The sequence below is a fragment of the Rutidosis leptorrhynchoides genome, chromosome 2, assembly GCF_046630445.1.
Source record: "Rutidosis leptorrhynchoides isolate AG116_Rl617_1_P2 chromosome 2, CSIRO_AGI_Rlap_v1, whole genome shotgun sequence".
Classification (NCBI taxonomy): domain Eukaryota; kingdom Viridiplantae; phylum Streptophyta; class Magnoliopsida; order Asterales; family Asteraceae; genus Rutidosis; species Rutidosis leptorrhynchoides.
In genome coordinates, this window is record NC_092334.1 from 546153624 (window position 1) to 546174027 (window position 20404).

Consider the following 20404-nt stretch of genomic DNA (forward strand, 5'->3'; position numbering starts at 1 on the left):
GATTGACTTACGGTCCGGCTATCACCAAATGCGGGTCCGTGAGGAAGATATTGAGAAGACGGCCTTTAGAACTCGTTATGGGCATTTTGAATTTGTGGTTATGCCTTTCGGACTTACGAATGCACCGGCGGCATTCATGGATCTTATGAACCGAGTGTGCCAACCTATGTTGGACAAGTCGGTAATTGTGTTCATCGATGATATTCTTGTCTAATCGAAAGGTATGCAAGAACATGAACGTCATTTGCGTGAAGTATTGAAAACGCTGCGTAAGGAGAAGTTGTATGCTAAATTCTCAAAGTGCGAATTTTGGCTAAGGGAAGTACAATTCCTTGGCCACATTGTGAATAAAGAAGGCATTCAAGTAGATCCGGGGAAGATAGAGACGGTTAAGAGTTGGGAACAACCGACTACGCCTACGAAAATCTAAAGTTTTCTCAGATTGGCTGGTTATTATCGTCGGTTTATCCAAGACCTTTCTAAAATTGCTTCTCCATTGACAAAGTTGACGAAGAAGAACGCGAAATTTAATTAGGAGAACGAACAAGAAATTGCTTTTCAATTGTTAAAAGAGAAATTGTGTCAAGCTCCGGTATTAATGTTGCCGGAAGGAGTAGAAGATTTGACGGTGTATTGTGATGCATCATTAAATGGGATCGGGTGTGTTCTAATGCAACAGGGTAAAGTCATCGCTTATGCCTCTCGACAATTGAAGGAACACGAAAAGAGATACCCGACTCATGACCTTGAATTGGCGGCGGTGGTTCATGCCTTAAAAATTCCTCGTCGCTACTTGTGTGGTGTCAAATGCATGATTTATTCGGATCACAAGAGTTTGAAACATCTTTTTGATGAAAGGGGCTTGAATTATCGTCAACGTAGATGGATGGATGTGGTGAAGGATTATAATTGTGAGATACTTTATCATCCGGGTAAGGCGAATGTGGTCGCGGACGCGTTGAGTCAAAAGAGTCAACATCCAGCGATACGAGTAGGATCGTTACGCATGACAATTACTAACGATTTTCTTGTAAAGCTTGGTGAGACTGAAATTGAAGCTTTGGTTAATAACAAACATGAAGAGCGAATTGTGGGGAAAACGGAGTCTATTTAATTAGGACCTCACGGGTTATTGTCCTTTCAAAATAGAGTGTGGGTGCTAAAGATGGGGGACTTCCGAAAGGTGCTTCTCGATGAAGTTCACAAGTCTAGGTATTCCATTCATCAGGGTGCGACGAACATGTACCTTGATTTGAGAAAAGATTATTGGTAGCCGGGCATGAAGGGTGATGTTGTTAAGTATGTTGAGCAATGCTTCACGTGTTTGCAAGTAAAAGCCGAACATCAAAAGCCGTATGGTAAGTTGCAACCGCTAGAAATCCCGATGTGGAAGTGGGATCATATTACATTGGACTTTATTACAAAGTTGCCAAAAACGGCAAGAACCCAATTTGATACTATTTGGGTGATCGTTGATAGATTGACAAAAAGTGCCTTGTTTCTTCCTATTAAAGAGGCAATTACTTCGGAGGCGCTTGCGAAAATGTTCATTAAAGAGGTGATATCGAGACACGGCGTTCCCGCGTCTATCATTTCAGATCGGTACACGCGTTTTACTTCTCGATTTTGGAAAATGAAGATATGGGTACGAGAGTGAATATGAGTACGGCGTACCATCCTCAAACGAACGGTCAAACCGAACGTACGAATCAAACATTGGAGGATATGTTACGGGCGTGTATTATCGATTTCGGTGGTAGTTGGGATGAACACTTGCCTTTGGTGGAATTCTCGTACAACAATAGTTACCATGCTAGTATTGGAATGCCACCTTATGAGATGCTATATGGGCGTAGATGTCGAACTTCAATTTATTGGGGTGCAGTGGGACAAGGGGAAATCGGGAGTACCGATTTGGTTTTAGAGACGAATAATAAGATCGAGATGATTCGGACTCATTTGAAAGCGGCTCAAGATAGAAAAAAATCGTATACCGATAAACGTAGGCGATTGATTGAGTTCTAAGAAGGCGACATTGTGATGCTTAAGGTTTCGCCATGAAAGGGTATTATTCGATTTTGAAAACGGGGAAAGTTAGCTCCTCGGTTTATTGGACCATTTAAAGTTTTGGCTCGTGTTGGTGAAGTTGCGTATCGTTTGGAATTACCTGAAGAGCTTGCGGGGATCCATAATACATTTCATGTTTCCCATCTCCGTAAGTGTCTTGCGGATGATTCATCATGGATGCCATTAGACGAGATCGAGTTGAATAACAAATTAGAGTATGTTGAAGATCTGATTGCTATACTCGATGAAAAGGTGAAAATGTTGAGAAACAAAGAGGTTAGGACTTTTAAAGTCCAATGACGTCGTAGTAAAGGTTCCGAGTTTACATGGGAACCCGAAGAATTTGTGTTGGTATATCTTCCCTCTTGTCATGCGGCTTGGATCACGAGGACGCGCTTCGATTCAAGTGAGGGAGAGTTGTAACGACCCAAAAATATTTTGAGAAAACGCTAGGAGCGCCGCTCCTATGTTCAGGAGCGCCGCTTTTGTTACGAGATGATATGCAATTATATGTATTGTATGATGTATGGGTGCGAGTAGATAAGTTGTATATGCATGTATATATTTATTCTACTCACTAAGCTTTAGCTTACCCTCTTGTTGTTTACCTTTTTAGGCTTCGGCGTGGACAAAGGCAAGGGTATTCGTTTGGAGTAGAGATATCCCACTTTAGTTATGATAGTGGACGCTTTTGGATTTTGGCCTAAGTGCGGGGTCGTTTAGTCCCAAACACCATGCTCGTTAAATGTTTGGAAATTAAACTATTTGGGTCAAAATTGCTACATTAAGGTATTAAATGGGCCATTAGAGTCCCAAGGGTTGTTGTGCCCATTTTGATGTCTACTTACTTTTATTCCATGAAATTGTTGTAAATTGTGTCCCACTAAATTTATGGTTGAGTATTGAGGTAGTATATTGCGTTGTGGTTTGATGGTTTGGTTGAACACTTAGTAAAATTCGAGTTTGCACCAGTTCAGGTCTAAAAGCGCCGTCCTGAGGTCAAAAGCGCCGCTCTTGGGCAGCACTTTGTAGACTTTTTGATCAGACAGCAAAAGCGCCGCTTTTGTCTATAGAAGCGTCGCTTTTGGGTGATAAAAGCGCCGCTTTTGGGTTGTTGTAAAAAAAATTATCGGTATTTAATTAAACGGTTTGGAGTTGTTACAGAACAGTTAGCTAGAATTTGTTTATATAACAACCCGTCCTTATCCACCTGGACGAAGTCATCAACATTTGGTCCCATTGCGATGATTGACTCCAAGTAATGTCCTTAAAATGAGCAAATGCACAGCGGAAGACTTAATTCGTACCTGAGAATAAACATGCTTAAAAGTGTCAACAAAAAGGTTGGTGAGTTCATAGGTTTATCATAACAATCTTTTCAATATATTAATAGACCACAAGATTTCATTATTTATAAACATAATACACTCGCAAGTGTATGTAAAGCATTCTAAGTGGTTGAGCACTTGGTAACCATACTTAACATTTAATCACGTCGCATATTCCCTTTATTATAAAATCTCACTACACCGTACCAAGTGTAGTCACCGAAACAAAGTACTGTGCAACCGTTGAATACTGGTCGTCCAGTCCGGTTGGGGTTGTCAGGCCCGATAGATCTATCAACAGGATTCGTGTTTACAATACCCATGTAAATAGTAGTTACCAAGCTACAGGGAAGTATGCCAGTGGTACAACTCAACATAGAATGTATTTTTAAGTACCTGTGTCTATTTCATAAATATTTATAAAAGTAGTGCATGTATTCTCAGCACAAAAATATATATTGCAAAAGCAATTAAAAAGGGAGCAAATGAAACTCACCTAATGTATTTTGTAGTAAAAATACATAGAACGACATTGAACAGTTATAGGGTTGACCTCGGATTCACGAACCTATAACATTTATATATATTAACACATATAATAAACATATAAGGGTATTCAACTCAGTTAATATATATATATATATATATATATATATATATATATATATATATATATATATATATAAATTTTATAATATAATTCTTATTTAAAACATTAATGTATTTATTATTTCAAATTTTTTATATATCTATACATGTTATTTTTATATTAAAATAGAGTTTAGGTATACTTATGATATATATATATATATAATAACTATATATTTTTTTTATAGATATCTTTTATTTGTTGAAATAATAATTATGATAATACTAAATAATGATAGTAATACTAATAGTTAAATTTCATAATGATATATAATAATAATAATAACAATAATAATAATAATAGTAATAATAATAATAATGACATTTCATTATATTAATGTTAGTATTTAAATTTAATAATAATAATAATGGAAATGGGAAAATGTATACCCTCCTAAAAAGAAATGTTTCATATGGGACTCGAACCCAAGACCTCTCGCTCAACCAACCCTCACTTAACCATCCCTCCATTCGATCCTTTCTGATTAAAACCTAACCCATTAATACATACCCAGTATCCATAGCCGTCTGATTCATATTCTATATTTAAAAAAAAAATTTGCTACAGCCGAGGTTCGATCTTATGACCTCTTGGCTAACCCAAACACCTTAGACCATGGATCTGTCACTGTTTTTTTTTAATTAACTTTGTAACTTAAATACTTTTAACCATTCAATTTTTATTTGAAATAAATATAAATAAATATAAATATCATAGTAATAATATAGAAATATATATTACTTTCGATAAAGAAAAAAAAAATAAATAAATATGGTAACTTTATACCTAATCCAACACAAATCGGTGTGGGGTTGCAGAACAAGTAACAAATGGATTCTTTTATCAATTATCATCTTTATTATATCAACATGGTGTCCTTCTTCAATCATCATCACTATTCACGGTCAACATCATAAACATATACATAATCGAATTATCATCATCATCTTCAATCTCGTCATCATGCATCACTACCCATCTCATACGGCATCATCATCTTTATTGTTTATCGTATATCACCATCAACATCACTTATGATTCGTCAATATTCATCATGTTCGCTAGTTATTATCATCACAGAAGTATCATCATGCTTGTTAAAAAAGAAAGAGAACCAGAAAATGGCGAGTAACAGTGACAACCGTAATCAAAACAATTGGGTTTTTGGTGGTTCACGATTGAAACAGGAACACAATAATAGGTCATGGTGGCAGTTTGTTGTTAATTTTTGGGCTGACAAAACAGCTGTAACTTTCAGTGGTGGTGGTGATCTTTGTAGGTTGAAACAGGAAACATAAAAAGGGTTGTAGTAGCTTACGATGGTGTTTATATGGTGGAGGTTATAGTATCCATTGACGGTGGCTGTTTCGGTGGTGAAGACGCTGATGATGAAGAGGAAAAGTAGTGGTAGGTGATTTGTTTTCGGTTATTTGGTTCTTCAAGTGATAATAGGACCGGAAGGATCGAATGTAAACAAATACATTACAGTTTATTGTTCGAACCATTGGTTTGTGGTGATGACGTCGAAGTTGGTGGTTCCTTGGTTCGATCTACGTTTTTTTTTTTTTTTAAAAAGAGAGAGATGTATAGAGAGAAAGAAGAGAGAGAGAGAGAGAGAGAGAGAGAGAAAGAAGAGAGAGAGTGAGTGAACGAGTGAGATGGTTCTTGGTGGTCGCAAGGTGGTTCCTTCGGTTGTTTGAAGAACAAATGGGATTATGATGCCTATGTATATGTATATAGCATAAATATAAAAGCTAGATAGGTAACATATGTGATGGTCACTGGAAACAATGAAAGAAGTAATAAAGGGAAATAAGAAACAAGTGGGATTATATTTTACGTTTAAGTTTTTGCTATGGAATCAATCAAGTATAGTAACATTCACTAATCACAATACAAATTTTCGAATGAAAAGATATAAAGTCACCATGTCATATTCAACACAGTAATTGAAACAATAATTACAATATACTAGTAATTAATAAATTAAAAGTGTGATAATATTAGCCATCATTATTTACGGGTTGAATTTCATATTCCATTGTAAATCAGTGACGGACTAAAAGTTCTCAGAAAATTCCAAATTTTTAATTTAAATTCCTTTATTTATTTTGATCATTATGGTATAAAATTTAATCATTAATTTAATAAATAAAAGTTACCTCAACTGTCCTTCTCATTTATGGGTGAAAAATAAAAAGTGTTGAAATTTAATAACTAGGTCCTAAATATAATTTTAGTAAGCCTAAAATTTGTAGAACTCATTTTCGTACACCGTTTATTTTAAAATTACAATAGTTTAAAGTTAACTTGCTTAATATCAATCAAAACATCAAATGAGTATTACAATTATTTAATATTTATTTTTGATATACTTTATTTATATATAGAGATATATTTTAAATAATAACTATCATAATATCATATTTTTATTTTATTTTTACATAATTAATTTTAATACAACAACATATAATATTTAAAGTAAATTTCCAAATTATTATATTTATATCTACATATATATTTAAATACATACAAATCTATTTACAATAATTATCTGTTCGTGAATCGTCGAAATTGGTCGAAGGTCAATTGAATATATGAAATAGTTTCAAAATTTTTGAGACTCAACCTAACAGACTTTTCTTATCTTGCCAGAAATATGATATCGTATCGAGAGTTTGGTTTAAAATTAGTCGAAATTTTCCGGGTCGTGACAGTACCCACCCGTTAAAGAAATTTCGTCCCCGAAATTTGATAGAGGTCGTCATGGCTAACAATAAAAATGTTTTCATGACAATAAGAGTTGTTAAATCGAGTTTTTTCAGCATTGAGTAATATAAATAAAACAATTCGATTACGCGAAGAGTATAAGTAAAGCTATCGCAAAAGATTGAAATAAAGAAATAGAGATTCGTCTTAACTTTTGATGTAGTCATGGTTGATTTTCAAAATTCAAGGAATTTAAAGAAATCTTCTAATCAGAAATAAAATGTAATCGCACGATTTATTAGCAAACTGTCGGAATTACGGAAGAACAGAAATATCAAGGAAATATTTCCGTGATATGCTTAGAAATTAAGTAGAATGAAAGAGTTATGTAACATGGCACATGATGAGGATATGATCTGTAAATCATCATCACGTTCCATTAGAAATTTAGCATGACTAACTGTAATATAATCACAATGGCCTGACGTCATTATATTATACTAACTTATGCTTCAATTCCCTACACTTCTCTAGGAAATCATTCATAATTTAAACTCGATTCTTACAGAATATATAAACTAAAACAGTTTCTTTTATGATGTAACACAGATAACATGAAGAGATAGATAATTTCGAACAAGAATATTTATGAATATATCTATCGAAGATATTTATGACGATATTTTGGAATTTCTAAGATCGAAAGTTGATGGAGAAAATCCTTCCGCAAGGATTAAGAATAAGTAGGAGCAAGATATTCGTTTAAAGGTTTCAGCAGATACTGAATCATCTGGATTCCTTAATACAGGTTTAGTGTTTGTGATTTGTCCACAGTCTCCTTCATGGTTTGCTCGATTCATTTTTCAGTACAAATTTTCTATTGAGTGTTTCAAACACTCCATTCTTTATCATCAAACTTTTGGCCATTAAAACCATCTACAACTTTTGTTGTTTCCTCTGTATTTATTGCAGCCATATCTGAATCGTCGGTTATCAATCCGAGGTGTTTTCGAGCGAATTGTGTTTTTAGATGATTAAACGCTTATGGTAGTATGGTGGAATATAAAAGGTTCCCCAGTAGCAATAAAGAGCACGTGTATATATCAAGGTTATGATAAGGTTGTTTTGAACGAAAGGTCGAAGTTGTCTTGCTGGAGCTGTGATAAAACTGGCTATTTTGAGAGGAATCACCAAGTTATTTTGGGTAATAATAACTAAAAGAATTTGCACAGATACGTGTTAAACATTTACTGAGTTTCCGAAGGTTTTTCAGGTGCATAACTATATGCATCAATCTTTTCTTCCGTAGATGAAGTGTGGTTGGTTCATCCTCTCGATCGAGGTGTTTTCAAGAATCATGAAAGATTTGAACATGGATTGGAATCGTCAAGATTCAAATAAGGTTTAAGATGAAATCAAGTGGCAAACTTGAAGAATTGTTTAGTTTCATATGTTATAATCAATATTTTAATTCATTTTTAATTGTCCAATGTTTGTCGTCCACAGTTGATAGTCCACAGTTAGCAGTTCTATAATTCATATATAGTTTATAATATTCGAATTAATTAATACGTATCGTGACCCGTGTACCGGTCTCAGACTCGATCACAACTCAAACTATATATATATTTTAGAATCAACCTCAACCCTGTATAGCTAACTCCAACATTTGCATATAGAGTGCCTATGGTTGTTCCGAAATATATATAGATGGGTCGATATGATATGTCAAAATCTTGTATACATGTCCCGATATCTAAAGTGCGTAAAATAAATACAGAAATTAAATGACGATAAATAAAATTGCGAGAATGTAAATTGCGATAAATAAAATGTAACCAGTTAGCTAGGAACAGTTAGCTAGGAACAGTTAGCGTGGATTCTTAATAAAATTCTTTATAATTAATTTGTTTGTTTCTAACAGATTTTATTTTATCCAATGTTTTCTTCATTATGCCACTTGTTGGATTCTGATAGGTCAAAAATCAAAATATGAAATTTGAATGAAAAATGGTTATTCTGTGGTGAACGGATTCATATATCTGTGGATGTAAGTAGGATAGTAAATGACCGTTGAATCAGATTTGAAGAATGTACAGTGTAACTGATTAATGTGAAATCTAAATATTCCTCGGGTATTACCTATCCGTTAAAATATTTTCACCATTAACAGTTTGTACGAAATAATTTTTAATTACAATCTTTATGAAAATATACTTACATATATATTTCCTTCAGATGTAATCATGGATTTAATGAGTTAATAAGATATTAAACTCATTTGATTTATCGTTAGTACTAGATTACATAATCTCTAAAACTTTAGAAATTACATAATCGCCATGTTGAGCGAAGATAATCGATGTAGAACGATATGTAGAACGAAGATAAGGTAGATAGAACGATACGTAGAACGATGATTATGCTCGAGGTACAGAATGAGATGTTGAGGCGTGTGATGTTGAAACTTGGGTTGTTGGTGATACTGGTGTTGATGTTGGTGGTACTGTTGGTGCCGGTGATGTTACTGAAGCTGGTAGGTTTTGCACCATATTTTCCAAAGCTACAACTCGAGCGCGAAACTCATTGACTTCTTCTATTACTCCGGGATGATTGTCGGTCAGAACGAGCGGATGAATAAGGTTTAGAATTTTAGATAGAAGATAATCGTGACGAGCTACCCTAGAGATGAGTCTAAAAATGGTGTTTCAGATAGGTTCACCGATAAGTGCATCAGGTTCTTCGCCAAGAGGGCAATGTGGTGGATGGAAGGGATCACCTTCTTCTTGTCTCCAATAATTAAGTAGACTACGAACCCATCAGATGAATTGGGGATGGATGATTGGTTGATTCATTCCGAGGACACTGCTTTCGGAGCTTAGGTAAATATCCATGTCGAAATAGCTGTCGAAATAACTATCGGAATAGCTATCGGAATCTGAGGGACTCAAACTAGTTGAGGGATTCATCTCGTACGACCAGATGAAGGATTTTCGATAAGAAATAGGTTATAGGATGTAGATTAGTACTCTACAATACATAATTTACATATGCATATATAATACTAAAATCCCATAAGTTACGGAGAAATCTACGGAAGCTGTCAGGTAAATGTAACAATAACAGATACGCTAAGATATGAATTTATCTATACACTATCTATGCAATAGAGGCAGTAAGACATGTCTAGACTTTAAGGATGATAAGCAAATAATTTTTCAACACTAAATGATAAGCAAAACTTTTGACATGCAGACACGGTCGAAGTCCAGACTCACTAATGCATCTAAACTACTATCAGTTAGACACACCTATACAAGACCTGGTTCGCTAAGACCACCGCTCTGATACCAACTATAACAACCCGTCCTTATCCACCTGGACGAAGTCATCAACATTTGGTCCCATTGCGATGATCGACTCCAAGTTATGTTCTTAAAATGAGCAAATGCACAGCGGAAAGACTTAATTCGTACCTGAGAATAAACATGCTTAAATGTGTCAACCAAAAGGTTGGTGAATTCATAAGTTTATCATAACAATCTTTTCAATATATTAATAGACCACAAGATTTCATTATTTATAAACATAATACACTCGCAAGTGTATGTAAAGCATTCTAAGTGGTTGAGCACTTGGTAACCATACTTAACATTTAATCACGTCGCATATTCCCTTTATTATGAAATCTCACTACACCGTACCAAGTGTAGTCACCGAAACGAAATACTGTGCAACCGTTGAATACTGGTCGTCCAGTCCGGTTGGGGTAGTCAGGCACGATAGATCTATCAACAGGATTCGCGTTTACAATACCCATGTAAATAGTAGTTACCAAGCTACAGGGAAGTATGCCAGTGGTACAACTCAACGTAGAATGTATTTTTAAGTACCTGTGTCTATTTCGTAAATATTTATAAAAGCAGTGCATGTATTCTCAGCCCAAAAATATATATTGCAAAAGCAATTAAAAAGGGAGCAAATGAAACTCACCTAATGTATTTTGTAGTAAAAATACATAGAACGACATTGAACAATTATAGGATTGACCTCGGATTCACGAACCTATAACATTTATATATATTAACACATATAATAAACATATAAATGTATTCAACTCAGTTTATATATATATATATATATATATATATATATATATATATATATATATATATATATAAATTTTATAATATAATTCTTATTTAAAACATTAATGTATTTATTATTTCAAATTTTGTATATATCTATACATGTTATTTTTATATTAAAATAGAGTTTAGGTATACTTATGATATATATATATATATATATATATATATATATATATATATATATATATATATATATATATATATATATATATATAATAACTATATATATTTTTTATAGATATCTTTTATTTGTTGAAATAATAATTATGATAATACTAAATAATGATAGTAATACTAATAGTTAAATTTCATAATGATATATAACAATAATAATAATAGTAATAATAATAATAATAACATTTCATTATATTAATGTTAGTATTTAAATTTAATAATAATAATAATGGAAATGGGAAAATGTATACCCTCCTAAAAAGAAATGTTTCATATGGGACTCGAACCCAAGACCTCTCGCTCAACCAACCCTCACTTAACCATCCCTCCATTCGATCCTTTCTGATTAAAACCTAACCCATTAATACATACCCAGTATCCATAGCCGTCTGATTCATATTCTATATTAAAAAAAAAATTGCTACAGCCGAGGTTCGATCTTATGACCTCTTGGCTAACCCAAACACCTTAGACCATGGATCTGTCACTGTTTTTTTTTAATTAACTTTGTAACTTAAATACTTTTAACCATTCATAGTAATATTTGAAATTGATATAAATAAATATAAATATCATAGTAATAATATAGATATATATATTACTTTCGATAAAGAAAAAAAAAATAAATATGGTAACTTTATACCTAATCCAACACAAATCAGTGTGGGGTTGCAGAACAAGTAACAAATGGATTCTTTTATCAATTATCATCTTTATTATATCAACATGGTGTCCTTCTTCAATCATCATCACTATTCACGGTCAACATCCTCATCATAAACATATACATAATCGAATTATCATCATCATCTTCAATCTCGTCATCATGCATCACTACCCATCTCATACGGCATCATCATCTTTATTGTTTATCATATATCACCATCAACATCACTTATGATTCGTCAATATTCATCATCTTCGCTAGTTATTATCATCACAGAAGTATCATCATGCTTGTTAAAAAAGAAAGAGAACCAGAAAAAGGGGAGTAACAGTGACAACCGTAATCAAAACAATTGGGTTTTTGGTGGTTCATGATTGAAACAGGAACACAATAATAGGTCATGGTGGCAGTTTGTTGTTGATTTTTGGGCTGACAAAACAGCTGTAACTTTCGGTGGTGGTGGTGATCTTTGTAGCTTGAAACAGGAAACATAAAAAGGGTTATAGTAGCTTACGATGGTGTTTATATGGTGGAGGTTATAGTATCCGTTGACGGTGGCTATTTTGGTGGTGAAGACGCTGATGATGAAGAGGAAAAGTAGTGGTAGGTGATTTGTTTTCGGTTATTTGGTTCTTCAAGTGATAATAGGACCGGAAGGATCGAATGTAAACAAATACATTACAGTTTATTGTTCGAACCATTGGTTTGTGGTGATGACGTCGAAGGTCGTGGTTCCTTGGTTCGATCTACGTTTTTTTTTTAAACGAGAGAGATGTATAGAGAGAGAGAAGAGAGAGAGAGAGAGAGAGAGAGTGAACGAGTGAGATGGTTCTTGGTGGTCGCAAGGTGGTTCCTTCGGTTGTTTGAAGAACAAATGGGATTATGATGCCTATGTATATGTATATAGCATAAATATAAAAGCTAGATAGGTAACATATGTGATGGTCACTGGAAACAATGAAAGAAGTAATAAACGGATATAAGAAACAAGTGGGATTATATTTTACGTTTAAGTTTTTGCTATGGAATCAATCAAGTATAGTAACATTCACTAATCACAATACAAATTTTCAAATGAAAAGATATAAAGTCACCATGTCATATTCAACACAGTAATTGAAACAATAATTACAATATACTAGTAATTAATAAATTAAAAGTGTGATAATATTAGCCATCATTATTTACGGGTTGAATTTCATATTCCATTGTAAATCAGTGACGGACTAAAAGTTCTCAGAAAATTCCAAATTTTTAATTTAAATTCCTTTATTTATTTTGATCATTATGGTATAAAATTCAATCATTAATTTAATAAATAAAAGTTACCTCAACTGTCCTTCTCATTTATGGGTGAAAAATAAAAAGTGTTGAAATTTAATAACTATGTCCTAAATATAATTTTAGTAAGCCTAAAATTTGTAGAACACATTTTAGTACACCGTTTATTTTAAAATTACAATAGTTTAAAGTTAACTTGCTTAATATCAATCAAAACATCAAATGAGTATTACAATTATTTAATATTTATTTTTGATATACTTTATTTATATATAGAGATATATTTTAAATAATAACTATCATAATATCATATTTTTATTTTATTTTTACATAATTAATTTTAATACAACAACATATAATATTTAAAGTAAATTTCCAAATTATTATATTTATATCTACATATATATTTAAATACATACAAATCTATTTACAATAATTATCTGTTCGTGAATCGTCAAAATTGGTCGAAGGTCAATTGAATATATGAAATAGTTTCGAAATTTTTGAGACTCAACCTAACTGACTTTTCTTATCGTGCCAGAAATATGATATCGTATCGAGAGTTTGGTTTAAAATTAGTCGAAATTTTCCGGGTCGTGACAGTTTAGTATAGATTTATAATTTTACGTAGTTAATTAATTGGTTACTAATCAATTTTATTTTGTCTATTTTCTTCATTATGCCACTTGTCAAATCTTGACTTGGATACTGATTGGTAAAAATTTGTATATGAAATTGAATTGGAATAAAAATGGTTATTCGTGAATGAACGGATACGTATATCTGTGGTTATAAGTAGGATAGTAAATGACTGTCGAATCGGACTTGAAGGATGTATAGTGTAACATGTTAATGTGAGATCTAAATATTTCTAGGGTATTACCTACCTGTTAAAATATTCTCATCATTAATAGTTTGTACAAAAGAACTTTTAATTACAATCTTTATGAAAATATATATACATATATATTTTATTCAGATGTAATCATGGATTTAATGAGTCAATATGATATTAATCTCATTTGATTTACCGTTAGAACTAGAATACATAATCTCTAAAACATTAGAGATTACATAATTGCTATGTAGAACGAAGATAAATAATGTAGAACGAAGATTAAAGATTATAGATATCGATTGTTTTATCGTTGATGAAAGATGTGACTGATAGCATATGTGAATTAAATATGATAAAAGCCCTTTAATGCTTCTTTTATCTTTCTCGGGTATTACCTACCCGTTAAAAATTCACACGTCATAGTTAATAATGAAAAGAATTTTTTTTATTACGATCTCGAGATATACATAACATATATACATATATCCTTTTAATCGTGAACCGAAAGTAATGAATTAATGTTTCATAATTCATCATTCTCAGTACTCTTCAGTGTCTGTGGTGCCTACGAAGCTTGTGGTGATTGCAGTGTTTGTGGTGCTGGAGAGGATGCTGGTACTGGTGGTGGTGTTGTTGGTGTTAGTACTGCTTGTGGTACTTGCGTAGTAGATACGAGCCTAGCTTCCAAATCGAACACCGTCACTTCTGTGACGACCCGGAAATTTCCGATCAAATTTAAACTTAATTTTTTTTATGATTTCGACATGATAAGCAAAGTCTGTAATGTTGAGTCTCAAAAATTTTGAACTATGTCATGAATTCATTTGACCTTCGACTATTCCCGACGATTCACGAACCACTGTTTGTAAATAAATACATATATATTTAAATATATATATATATATTAATTTGAAATAGAAACTTATATGATTTAATTCATATGTGTAAATGAAATAATATATGATATTACTATAAATCTATATATATGTGAAAAGTATATATATATATATATATATATATATATATATATATATATATATATATATATATATATATATATATATATATATATATATATATATATATATATATATATATATATATATATATATATATGATTTAGAATTTATTTAATCAATGCTCGTAGCACTCATTTGTCATCTCGATAGTTATGAATTAAGTTAAATTCGAACTTATGTGATTTTAAAATAAACGGTGATCCGAAAATGAGCTATATAAATTTTAGGCTTATAAAAAATATATTTAGAAGCTAATTAATAAATTTCAACATTTTTCATATTTTATCCAGAATCGAGAGGGACAGTTGATGAAATTTTTATTTATTATATTAATGATTGAATTTTATACCATAATGACCAAAATAAATAAATATAGTTAATTTAAAAATATGGGATTTTTCTGAACACTTTTATCCGCCACTGAATCAACAGCGGAGCACGAACTACACTTAATAAAAGTGTTGGCAGTCTAATACTCTATTATGTCCGTGATATTTGATTGAGAATTATTGTGTGTCACTATTACTACCTCTATATATCTTTATATCTATATATCTATATTCCTATGTATTAAGCATACACACTTATATATGACTCAACCATACTCAATCACTCTCAATCGTGAATCATCTCCACCACCAAAGCCACCACTGGCACCATCTACCATCACCAAGAACCACCTTCAACAACCACCATCACTCCTCACCCTATCTTCTCTTACGGCAATCACCACCACGTCCATTACTTATCATCATCAAACCCATTTTTCTTTTATGTTTCTGTTTACATTAAAGACCCACAATCACCTTTGTTTGAGCACTAACCGGATCATCACCTTCCACCGAAGGAACACCACCACAACCTATAAATAAACCACCATCATGATGTAAACCCAATCGAAACCTATATGTTAGTGATGATGAACAGTGAAGCATGAATTATAATGATGATGATGATTTCACAATATGATGATGAGGATCACCAAACTGATCACTGTTGTTCCAATTTCTTTTATATTTTCTGTCGACACCCACCACTAAACCGTCACTTCCTTTTTCTGTTTTATTACAGCATTAAAAGGCTACTGCAGTTGCTGCTGCTACTCACAAGCTTCTGTTTCTGTTTAATTCGATCACCAAAACCTACTAGTTGTTCTCTATCTTGAACAAACATCTCAAACCTAAAAACTAGAAACCCTCGTTATTACCATTCAAAAACCTGCAACTATTTTGTTGTTGTGAAACGATGATGATGATACAATGGTAATCATGATATGATGATGATACGACGATGATAATGATACAACTATGATGATGATACAATGAGGACTTGACACTGTTGTTGTTCGCTGCTATAACTCTCGTTTCCAATTGCAGCTAATATATATATATGTATATATATATATATATATGTATATATATATATATATATATATATATATATATATATATATATATATATAAATATAACCGAATACTTTGTTGATGAATGATTTTTGGGCTTTTGTTTTGTGTTGTTACTGGACCCCTATCCGATTATATTATTGGATTTGTATATGGGCTAACTTTTTAGACTTCTATTATAATGAGATGTTGGGCCGAGAGCTTTTAATGGTTGTTGGGCTTTTAGTGGATCATTTTCTATTGGGCTACTGCTATGCCATTAATTTGTGTTTTAGGTTTAATAATAAATACGGGTTATAAGGAATTAAATGCTATAATTAAAACAGAAAGCATAGACAGTGGAATGGTTGAGTGTGTTGGTCTTAAGCAAGAGGTCTCGGGTTCGAGCCCGGACAAAGGCAGTAATTTTTTTTGGAGCTTTTTCTTGTGAGGTAGTATTATTATTACCCTTATAGTTATTATTATTAGTAGTATTATTATCATTATAGTTATTAATATAAATATTAGTATTATTATTATTAGCAAAAATCATTATTTTCATAATTATTATTATTAGTATTCATTATTATTAAAAATATCATATTTATAAAAATTATCATTTTTACTATTATAACTATTATTATTATTATTATTACTATTATTATTATTATTATTATTATTATTATTATTATTATTATTATTATTATTATTATTATTATTATTATTATTATAAAACGAAACAACTCTTTAGTTATTATTATTAGTATTATCAAATAACTATTATTTATATAAAACTATACTTAATACATATAATATAACTATATTTTTATTTATTAAAGTACATAAAATGAATACATTTACGAAACCTACAAGTTATTAATGTAAAATGATATCATTAATAAATATATATATAAATTTATTCGGTTACAACTATATGTGTTAATATGTATATAAATGATATAGGTTCGTGAATCCGAGGTCAACCCTGCACTTGTTCAGTGCCGTCATATGCATAATTGCTACGAAATACAGTATCGTGAGTTCATTTGATTCCTTTTGCTCTTTACATTTTTGGGACTGAGAATACATGCGCTGTTTTTACAACTGCTTTATTAAATGCTTTTGAAATATATTTTGAACTACGAATACATGAAATACTTTTATAAATGTTTGACGAGATAGACACAAGCAAAACATTCCTCGAATGAATTATTATGCAGACAGAAGTTCTGCGGTTTATTATTGAATTATGTGGACATGATAATTGCCACCATTGAATTATGTGGACATGATAATTGCCACCATTGAATTATGTGGACATGATAATTGCCACCATTGAATTATGTGGACATGATAATTGCCACCAATTGATGTGAATGTTATGTATCGAGAGAATGATTTTTATACACAGGTTATGTGTATTAGTTTTTGTGCACGAGATATGTGTACGGTTACTAAGATTTTTGAAAAATGGATTGCGTACACGAGAAAGGTGTACTGTATTTAAAAGATATCGCATCTACATTACAGGTGGGTGTAGGATTTGGGCCCATTTGTACTATGCAGCATTTAAATCTTGTGGTCTATCAAAATGATGAATTTTATTGTTTTAAGATAAACCTATGAACTCACCAACCTTTTGGTTGACATTTTAAAGCATGTTTATTCTCAGGTATTAAAGAAATCTTCCGCTGTGCATTTGCTCATTTTAAAGATATTACTTGAAGTCATTCATGGCATATTTCAAAAGACGTTGCATTCGAGTCGTTGAGTTCAACAAGATTATTATTAAGACATTTATAGTTTGGAAATATTATGAAATGATATGCATGCCTGTCAACTTTCAATGTATTGAAAGTTTGTCTTTTAAAAACGAATGCAATGTTTGTAAAACGTATCATATAGAGGTCAGAACCTCGCGATGAAACCAACTATTGTGAATCGTTTATAATGTATATGAACGGGGCATTTCAACTTCCAGGGTTTCTACTTTACGCTCGAGTCTATGAATTAGTTCTACCCATTCTTCCGTAAGGTTTGTCAATTCTTGATATTTAGTTCGAAGTCTTTTCACTTCTTCTAATAATCCTATCTGATTAGAATTCTGGAGTAGAGGACGAATACTTTATTCAACTACATCGAGTCAACCTTCGAGGCAGAAAATCCTTGCGAAAAGAGTGAAAACGGTATTGCGAACAGGTTCGCCAGTAAGCGGATCGAGTACTCCGACGTTAAGTGGTAAGTTTGGCTCATGATATGGAGTACCTTCTTCATTTCTCCATATGGTAAGTATTTCACGAACCCATCCCCACTTTCTAAAGAAATCACGGCAGTTGATCGGTTGGTGCGCTGCCGTCACGCTGTCTTCGAAGTCAGAGGAACTTGGTCGATTCGTAAAGGCCATCTTACGCGATCACAGAAAAGATTTTTGGTATGAAAAGTTTAGTGATAGCAATTGATAGTTGGATGGTATTCTCAATGTATAATATGCATAGATATATATAGTACCAGGATCCCTAAAATTACGGAGAAATTTACTGGAGATATCAGGTAAAGTTTACCGTAATAGATACGCTAAGATATGAATTTGTCTATACACTATCTATGCAATAAAGGCAGTAGGACGTGTCTAGACTTAGGAATGATAAGCGAGTAATTCTTCCACTAGGAATGATAAACAAAACTTATAATATGCAGCTAAGGTCGAAGTCCAGACTTACTAATGCATCTTAACAACTATCAGTTAGACACACTAATGCAAGACCTGGTTCGCTAAGACCACCGCTCTGATACCAACTATCAAACCCCGTCCTAATCCATCTGGATGAAGTCATCAACATTTGGTCTCATTGTGAGGTACTGTCCTAAATATGCCATGAACGACTCCATATAATATCCTTAATTTGCGCAAATGCACAGCGGAAAATTTCTTTCATACCTGAGAATAAACGTGCTTTAAAGTGTCAACCAAAATGTTGGTGAGTTCATAGGTTTATCATAATAATCATTTCCATAATTTTAATAGACCACAAGATTTCATATTTCAATTTCTCATAAACATAATCTCATATCAGGCATTTCGCAAACTGCATAGAGATAAAAATCATTCATATGGTGAACGCTTGATAACCGAACTAACAGGATACATATAGAATATCCCCATCATTCCGGGACTCTCATCGGATATGATAATCGAAGTACTAAAGCATTCGTAACCCGAATGGGACGTGTCAAGGTCCATAGATTTATCTTTAGGATTCGCGTCAATTAGGGGCCATTTCCCTAATTCTTAGGCTACCAAGCTAAAAAGGGGCATATTCGATTCGATAATCCAACCACAGAATGTAGTTTCGATTACTTGTGTCTATTTCGTAAAACATTTATAAAAGCAGCGCATGTATTCTCAGTCCCAAAAATATATTTTGCAAAAGCATTTAAAAAGGGAGCAAATGAAACTCATAATACGATATTTGTAGTAAAATATGTATACGACGGAACTGAACGATGCAGGGTTGGCCTCAGATTCATGAACCTATATCATTTATATATATATTAACACATATAATTGTAATCGAACAAATATATATAAAATTTGTTATTAATAATATACTTATTATATTATGTTATTTAGATAAATTAGATATATTTAATCTATATGTTTTATATAATTATTATTCATCATTAATAAAAAAAATTGTATATTAAAGTTCATATATGATAAAAATATCTATTTATATATAAATTGATATCTTTTATATATAGCTTAATTAATATCTTTTTTAAAAAAATATATTAATAATAATAATAGTGTTAATAATAATAATCAGGTTTATCATAAATTTCGTGTTTAATTTCTAAACTTATAACTACAGTTCCTGTAACTCAAATTCATAACCATTTTCCAAAATTTTACCATATCAATTGTTATTATTAATTTCATAATATAAATGTTATTAACATTTTCATAATAATGTTAATAATAACAATAATAATAATAATAATAATAATAATAATAATAATAATAATAATAAATATAATATTAATAATGATAATACTAATAATTCTTAAATGATAATACTAGTAATAATAATGATAATGAAAATAATAATTTTGATAATACTACTTAATACTTAATAATA